Genomic DNA, 10,000 nt, shown 5'->3' with positions numbered 1-10,000 from the left:
CGGAGTTACAATGATTCTCACGAGGAAACTGAAAATGCACTAATTGGGTACAGCCCAAATAAATGATCGCTTTTATAAAATGTCAGAGTACAAGCAAAACCTCATAACATTAGTTTTATACAATGCTACGCACCAACCAACATTGCAAGTGATGAAGAAATGGAAAATTTTTATAACACTCTCCAAGAAACTTTAGACACAATCCCTAACAGAGATGTAAAAGTAATCAAATGCCAAAGTAGGCAAAAAGGATCTAAAAAATGACATCTGTGGAAAATTCGGCCTTGGAAGATATAAATGAAAGAGTGAAGATTTATTGAATTCTGTTGTACAAAATCTAGTTATAGCCCAACACATTGTTCCAACACCACCCAAGACACTTGTACACGTGGTTTTCACCAGACAAACGAACACGCAACCAAATCGACTACATTTGTTGAACCAAAAATTGGAAAAAGTTGTATAAAAAAATGCCAAGACAAGCCCTGGTGCCGACTGCAACATGACCACCCACTCCTAACTATCGACTTTCAAATAAGACTCAGGAAGATGGAGCGTCCAACACCGCCTCTAAAGCTCGACTACAAAACTCTTGACAAAAATTACAGAATTACAGTGTCAAACAAAATTTGAATTGCTCATCAATGTGAAGATGATAAAACCCCAAAATGAGTGGTGGGAAGAAGGAAAAGAACTGCTGGGGCGCTGCTTAAGAACTATCGCAAAAAAAAAAGACAAATTTCCCCCCTTGGATATCTGAAGAAACACTAAGTGAAATTGAAACAAGAAGATGCCTAAAATCACGGGTATCATAATCCAGCTGAAGAAGTAATTTAAAAAACCCAAAATACAAAAATTCAAAGATTTTTGCGACGAGATAAGGAAAATATTTTAATAAACCCATTGCCAGAGAATTGAAACTGTTCTATCATAAGACAACTAAAGAACTCTACCAAGGAGAAACGAAACATTACGCCGAAAATTTAAACCTACAATGGACACTATCAAAACTGAAGATGGACTTTTTTATGTGATGGAAAAGAAGTCAAAGATAGATGGAATCAATTGTTCAACCTATACAAAAAGAATAGGTTCTAACAACAACATTAATTAGACTCAGTGACAGCGAAGATGAACCACCGCCACTGCTAGACAAGTTATAAAAGCCAAAAAAGAATTAAAGAATAACAAGAGCCCGGGAATAGATGAATAACGCAAAAACTAATCAAGATGCTGGCAAAAGGGTGTTTGAATATTTTCTACAAACTTTGTAGGAAAATTTTGGAATGAAAGAAGATGGCCAGAACACTGGGTAAATCATCTTTACTCCCATACCTAAAAAAAGGTGATTGCACTCCAATGCAACAATAACAGACAATTGCATTAATAAGTCACAGCAGCAAAATTTTGTTGAAAATTATTTCTGAAAGAATGACGTTGAAGTTAAGAGAAGAAATTGCAGACGACAAGCAGGTTTCGCCTGGGAAAAAGGGACCAGAAACCAGGGTTCTAAATCTGAAATTGATCATAGAGAAAAACAGAGAACATCAGAAAGACCTATACCTATGTTTCATCGATTACTCGAAAGCTTTTGATACTGTTGATCACGATAAACCTCTGGAATAAAATGAACGATATGAGATTTCCAAAAACACATCATCCAACTAATAAAAGCCATGTATGACCAACAAAAAGCAACCGTAAGAACCACTTATGGGTTAACAGAATGGTTCGAAGTCAACCAAGGAGTACGACAAGGTTGCATTCTGTCTCCTCACCTTTTTAATATATATTCTGAAGCAATTATGAGAGGTGCTCTGGAGAATTTTGAAGGAACTGTAGATGTGGAGGATACAAAATATCAAATATAAGATACGCCGATGATATAGTTTTAATTGCTAGCAGTATCATTGAACTACAACAACTAGTAGATAAAGTTAGAGAAGCAAGCGAAAAGGCTGGTTTTTTTCTTAATGCCAAAAAAAACTGAAACCATGAGATTCGAAGATAACCGGCAATGAACGATGATGAACATGTTACAATCAATGGAGTGTTGTGGAAAATGGGGAAAGAGTTCACCTTTTCTTGGAGCTGCTTTTTCTAATACATATGATGATTCACCCGGGGATAAAAAAAGAATTGCCATTGCCAAAAAAGCCAACTGGACAAAAAGAAAATGAAAGATGAAGTACTGAGAAAGGTAAATTGTAAAGACCGGCTGTTGGACATCTTGAACAAAAGGAAACTAAAGTTTATTGGTCATGTGATGAGAAGTTAAAGTATTGAGAAAAACTCAAACATGAGCATACCGTTATTTATGATAATATATATAATATATATTTTATATATATATATATATATTATATATATATGATATATATATATATATATATATTATACCACACACACACACGCCCCAACACACACACACATATGTATATATATAAAATATATATATATATAAAATATTTTATATATATATTATATATATAATATATACATATACATACATGATATCTATCAAAGTATCCGTGTATGGGATATACATACATTTTATTTTTTTCCGTAGCTTTATCCCATTCCTATATGGGGTCGCCATGACCACTTGGGCTGGCTTGCCCACCCGGTGGCTAGGTCATTTGGGCAGTACTACCCTTGCTTGATTGGATGCCCTTCCTATCACTGCGGTTCAGCGCACTACCACTTATGCCACGGGCGGCGACTTCCCTTACGACCCTGCGTTTGATTTCTCAAGGCGATATGTCGTCTTCTCGCCGTGAGATCAGTTCGAGGCATCAGTCGAGCGCACAACTTTCCGCGGCGGGGCGTTTAGTGTTTTGTCCCTTCGACCATTTCCGGCAGTATATATATATATATATTATATTTTAAAATATATATATTATATATATATATATATACATATATATATACACCCACACACCCCCATATATATATATTGTTTTTGTTTTGTGTGTGCATGTGTGTTTGGTGTGTGCTGTGTGTGTGTGTGTAGTGTGTGTGTGTGTTTGTGTGTGTGTGTGTGGGGTGTGCACACACACATACACACATATATATGTATAACATATATGTACATGTGTACACACACCACCACACACACACACACACACACCCCACACATATATATATATATATATATAATATATTATAATATATAATTTTATACACACACGCATACATAAATTTATTTATCTATCTATATGTGTATATATACATACATACATACACTCACACACACACACACACACACACACACACACACACACACACACACACAGCACACACACACACACACACACACACATATTTTAATATATATATATATATTATAACTGTGTATTTATCTATCTATTATGTATATAATGTATATGTATATATAATGTATATATTTATATATTATTAAAAATATATTATAATATAATTATATATATTAAAATATATGTATATATATATACATAAATATTATATATTTTAATCTCTATATATATATTTTTATATATATATATATATATATATATATTATATATATATATATATATAACTGTGTGTGCACTGTTTACCTGGCGTGTCTGATTTATAGAACTATTCTTGTTGATAAAATAAAATGTTTTTGTGATAGCTCATTGTTTACACCTGTCAAAGTGAACGCCCGCAGGTAAATTTAGCTACACTGAATCAGCATCGATAACACGAACGTACTGAAGGCATTTATTATGAAATTACGTTACAGTCACAAAGTGTTAAACAACGAAACAAAATGCAAACTACAGACTATTGGCATTTTGAAAGTACAGAGAAATGCAGAGCCATATAATGTACGAACCATTCTTAGAAATATGAATAATCAAGAGAAATTTGAACCAGTTGTTCGGGGGTCAGGTGATCGGTAGAGAACGTTGATTTTAACGACGAATTAAATTATACTATACCAGTTCATATCACTGATAGAAACAGTAGCCAAGCAACTAGATGGTTTCAATGCAACCAGTGTATTGAGGGTATAATCGTGTACTAATTGCTGCAACGCGGGGCTAACAGTGTTGACCACGATTATTTCTGACGAATCGCTAAGTTTGTACGACTGTGCACGAGGAACTAGTAAAAATATTACGAATCTTCATAAAACCGATATAATAAGAGTATCAGAGACTTGGCTTTCTATCAATAAACCAGTGTTAGACGTCGCACTTCCAGTTTACCTCCTCCACCTTCCTACGCAGCTCCATCCATCACTTCCATGACTCCTCTCTACGCGGGGTTCGGACACTGGGTGGAAGGCAAAAACATCTTTCGAATGCATGATGCCAACGAAACCACCGATGCCCAGGGAGGCAGGCGTGCTTTCCGGAATAGCGAGCGCGTGTCAGGGCTGATAAGGCCCGGATCACGCTAACATCCTTGCACTCACCCGACGTCGGCGCTAGGAGTGGCACCAAACGCGACAAGCTATTCGGGAGGCAAAACATGACACTGCTCAGAAAAGCGAGCAATGTGGTGTTAAGTCGCTGAAATTCGTGATGGCATTTTCAAAAAGCAGTTAAAATTGAATATTTCGATGAGGCAGATAAACACTGAATTTAGTGAGGGTATTAGAAATAATTTAAGTGTAATATGCAGAAAATATCCACAAATCGGACTAGGGAAAATTACCTAGTTATTTGCCATGCAATTGATTGGCCGTAACTCAATTATGTGTACTGACGATTGTCTGCCTTAAAAGTGGGAAAACCCTCTCCTCCGAATGAGCTCCCAAAGCATTCCCTGAAGGAGTTTGCTTTGAGCTAGACTTTCCCACCTGACATATCTGCAACATCGCACTCTGTACGGCCACCTTCCTAGAGGGCTGCATTGGTGACTATCCCGCACTCCCTAAGGTTTAAAGGCCGAACGCGACCTGGGTATCCATCAGCCCGGACTAGTAAGGTTCTTGAGGGACATGTGGCTGAGATGCTGTTTAGCGACATACGAAGTTGGAAGAGACACAATATGGTAAACTGAAGGTAGATCAACATCCCCTATTTAATATTTATTTTGGATGCCTCCTAAAGGGCCTTTATTGATTTGACACCATGGCGACTTTGATGCTGATTGACCTCAAGAAGGCGTTTAAATCTGTAGACCATACAGTCGCTGTCATGCAGCTGTACCACCTGGGCTGGGCCCCCTGTCCGTTCGGGAGTTCATGGCGGATTTCCTGACCGGACGGCCTCACAGGATGTCCTACTGCAGCGCTTCGAATTATGAGTTACACATGGAGTACCAGAAGGGACGCACCTCAAAGTTATTGTTTGCCTTTGCCGTGGTAAACTCCTTCTGTCTGAACACAGAGAACGAGCCAAGTGTCGACGACCTTACAATCGCTAAATTATCAGTGTGTAAAAATGAAATCACCTTCTATGCACAAGAAAACTTGACGCTCTTGGTAGTGAATGTGAACATTTGAGGTAATCTCCAACCTGCTAAATGTGAAGTGAGGCATCTGTAACCCCCCAAAGGACCCCTTCACATACCCAGAACTACGCTTACATGATGCTTCGTTTCCTGTCGTGCACGAATTTTTTGGGAGTCCCCATCACAATGAACTAAATTGGAAGCCCACACGTGACAAAGTGATAGCGAAGGCAAATTGTTGCATCTTCAAGTTTGCCACCATACCAAAAACTCCATCGACCCATGCACATACTATACCAATGGCAAATACACTCGAGGCTGAGTACGCAGCTCGGTGTGGCACCAGGCCTCACGCAGCAGCAACACCAGCGACGAGAGAGGATACAGAACGATGCTTTTGACCGTTAAGTCAACTACGTAAACGCTCTTGCCCTCCTAAATACTGCACGCTGGGACGACAGGCGAGAGGCTTTGACAACGCGGTTCGGATGCGACCTCTGCGCTCGTTGTGTCACCGCCACCTCCTGCCGCCGCGATGGCGTGGTCACCTGCTCATTCGATGCAGACAGCGCGTTAAAAATAGGAAACTATTCCTTATCTTGTCAATAAATTCACTGCCAACTGTCCACAGGAAATTACATTTCGTTTTAAATATTTTATATCTTAATATCTTAAAAACAAACATTTAAGTACTGTGATATTTTAAAACAAACATTTTAGTGCTGTGATATTAAAAAAAAATATATATATTAAGTGTGTGTGTGTGTGGGTGTGTGTGTGTGTGTGTGTGTGTGTGTGTGTGTGTGTGTTTTGGTGTGTGTGTGTGTGTGTGTGTGTGTGTATGTGTTTTACACACACACACATACATGTGTGTGTGTGTGATAGTATATATAAATTATTATATATAGTATATATATAATAGATATAAAATATATTTTATATTTTAAAATATATATATTTATATATATTGAGTGTGCACCCCACACACACATATGTGAGTGTGTATATGTGTGCATTGTGTACTTCTTATTGTCGGCTGTTGCCGATTGCGGTGTTTGGGCGAACTACTTGGCGCCATGTTTCACGTTGGGTCGGGACTTTGTCGAGGAAAGTTATTCTCGCCCTCATGGGCTTGCTTGCATCAATTTTACCATTACTAAGGACTTTTATGTAACCTTATGGTTTGATGTCAAGGATATTGGAAAGGTCGTACCGGAAGCTCGCGTTCCTGTCCAATTCTTTAAATTACTCGTTGGCATCAGTTTGTAAGGGGTGCGAAACATCCAGCATTAAACTACATTTCACGGCTTATATTGCGCGAGTCGTCAGTGCCAGGACCCGCAACTAAAAGGGAGATCTACTGCCCAAAGGGTTTTTAAACAAATTTTTATTTGCATTGAGAGCTTGGGGTTGTTAGTATTTTCCCGTAGTATGGAGAATGCATCTTTTGCCTAGTCCGACTCTGCATCTGTTTTTCCTTCTTGCAACAAGCTCTGTGAAAAGAGCTCCTAAATTTTTTTTGCTGTTGACATGGAGGCCAAGATGTTTGCTGGCTTCCTAACAGCATCAAAAATTTTTGGAGGTCATTTGCAGATGTGGCCATGAAACTGTATCATCTGCATAATGAAGGTTGTTAATCTTGCAACCAAATGATAATGATTCCCTCCAAGCGATCTTCATCTCTCAAAGGATAACTTAAACGGTATTAACAAAAGAGGACAGATGGCATCATATGTCGGACACCTCGCCTGATGTGGAACCAGTTTTGTTTTTCATCGGATAGGGGACTGCGGCAAGTTGAGTGAATTAGTCTCATATTTTTGTCATCTACCTGGATTTTGGGCAAGGATTTTGAATAGTTCTAAGTGCCGGACCTTATCAAATGTTTTTTGATAGTCATTGAAAACCTAGTAGATCCTTTGCAGGGTTGGGATGGCACTCTCGGCAAGCATTCTCATTATGAAGATAGTTTTCCCCTCAAAACCTTTATCCTTTATAAACCCAAACTGGGTCTTTGGGATTCGGATGGGAAGTTGTCTTCTGATATTCTGTAGGATGATCTTCACCCAGAGTTTTGAAATATGTGATATTAGTTTAATTGTGTGATGCTGTGAGCGCTCAGCGTTTTTTGGTATCTTCGGTAGGAAATGATACTTGATTTCAGCATTTCTCTAGAAAGTTTTTCCCTAAGGCCTGAACAGTTTTTTACGATTTCTTTTGCTGTAGGGACCAGCGCACTTTTCTGACTTCAGAACTGGTGGACCAGAGTGGCAGCTTCCAGGCCTAAGGTCTTCAAGCTCTTGCTCATTGTCAAAATTCTTGAACATACTCTTCCCAACGAGCACTAAACATCCTCACTCTCGGGGAGAATGCTGCCCTCTGATGCTTTGGAGGGCAATTTGAGGAGGAAAAGGATCGCTGACCAGTAATATCTCTTATCCTTTAGAACATCTCTTTGGGATTACAACTGATATACATTTTTCCTGCAGCCACTTTTATTTACTTTCTTACATTCCTCTTTGTACACATTGCTTACCAGACTGCATGGGTTCTGCTTTTAGACTTGCTGTTTTCGTAGCCGGTCTTTGAGCATGGATGGAACCAGCTTGATGAGGCTTCGTCCGTTCTACTGTCGGAATGGTCTTAGCAGATGCCTCTTGGGTGTTCTTAAAGAAGGCACGAAAATGATGGTCAGTGTCATTCTTAGAAGCTTCTGGCAGACCATTGAGTTAAATTTGGGGGGCAATCTTTTCTTTATCACCAGGACTAATCTATATTATTCGTCGTCTGGGTGTACATTAAAGGTGTTTTTTGCTGAAAAGATTTTTCTCCTTACACCAATTTATAAGTCTATTTCCACATTCATTCTGTTCCGCTAGACTATGCGGTCCAATAGATTTTCCACTCTCTCTGGGCCAAACCTTAGCTTTTAAAGTCCCCATGACAATCATGAGTTCGTTTGGGATTTACATGATGCCAATAGTTCAGAAGAAGTTGAAAAAGCTGGCGAACGGATTTTGGATTTTTTTTTTCTAGGACCGAGCACCTCCACGTTTGTTGTCCTTGACCCCCTGAAGAGAGGATTCTTTTGGCTATGATCTTTGTGTTTATTGGTGATCTGCAGTCGCAGGATGACCGTTTACGCCGCTTTGCTTATTTTCATTATTCGACTAGACATCATGTAGTTGGTGGTGACCAGGATCCTTCCCCGAGGAGTAGTTAGTAAGGTAATCATTGTTGGTGGTTCCTAACCCATTACCGTATCTACGATAGACTCCCCCAATCGGTACTACTTTACACTTACCCAATATAGGGCAAATCTGGCGCGTGTGCTCATGTGAGCGCAGATCACAAATTTCATATATGATTTCTAATAAAGTTGGTTCGGGGGCTGCCTCAAGCCTCAATCCATAACAAGAGAGATCATTCGTATATGTACATATTGACAAAATAAATAAACACACACACACACACACACACACACACACCACACACAACACACACACACACACACACACACACATATATATATAATATAATATATATATATATATTATATATATTATATATATATATTTATATATATTTTTTTTTTTTTTTTTTTTTTTTTTTACATATGCCAGCGACCTTCTGTTCGGGCTCATCATGGATTCAGACTTGAGGCAGCCCCCGAAACAACTTATTACAGATAAAAAATGAAATATATAATTACATAGACTATAAGAAAACCCTACATGTGATTTTTTCTAAAACCTGCTGTCAGAGAAATGAACACATTCAGCAATATTCTATAGATTATCGCCATGAATTGCCTTCTTTTCTGGTACAAACAATAACTATTTCTCACTTTAAACCCAAAAAATATGGTAAATAGGTTTTTATGTGTTTTGATAACCATGTACTCCAATACTCGCTAGAAAGGCCTTTTAACATATCTGTGTCACTTAATGAAACCATGCAAATTCTTTGTTTGGACTGGGGAACGTGTAATCAAATCCAATGTTTATGTCAGTTACCACTGAATAGAAGGGGAATCTCTCGTACGAGGTGTGTTATCACAGGATTTACAGTCAGTGAAAGATGTTCATTAATGCACGGGGACAGACGAAGTGATAACAAAATGCCTCAGTAGATGGAGCGAGTGTCCAAACAAACGATTTCACTCGAGGATACGCAAGATCTGCCAAAGCTGATGCTTACCAATTCAGTCTGGGGTTATCGCTGAGGCGGTTCGCAAGGTGCAGCTCGGATTATGTTGTCATTTGTTTAATGAATAAAACGGGAACCTCATTCGTCGAATAAAAAAAAGAGGAAAATATCTCCTTCATCAAAACAGGAGCATGGGTCTAATGGCACAAGAAAGATCACCGTTTGCAGCAGGAACTGGAATATGTAGCTAGGCACATACTGATTGCTATTTTTCGCAATATTTTTCAAAAGTGAGTTTTAATACTTAAAATACATTGAAGCTTTCAGTTTTCGGCCAATTTCTTTCGGTGTTTTTTGTTTCTCTATTTGATTTTATCCTTTGACAAACTCTTAAAATATTTTTGCTAATAGTCCTCGAAAAAGCAACAAATTTTGGTGGACC

This window comes from Penaeus monodon, chromosome 14 (assembly GCF_015228065.2).
Source record: "Penaeus monodon isolate SGIC_2016 chromosome 14, NSTDA_Pmon_1, whole genome shotgun sequence".
Taxonomy (NCBI): Eukaryota; Metazoa; Arthropoda; class Malacostraca; order Decapoda; family Penaeidae; genus Penaeus; species Penaeus monodon.
Note: the sequence above shows the minus strand (reverse complement) of the source record.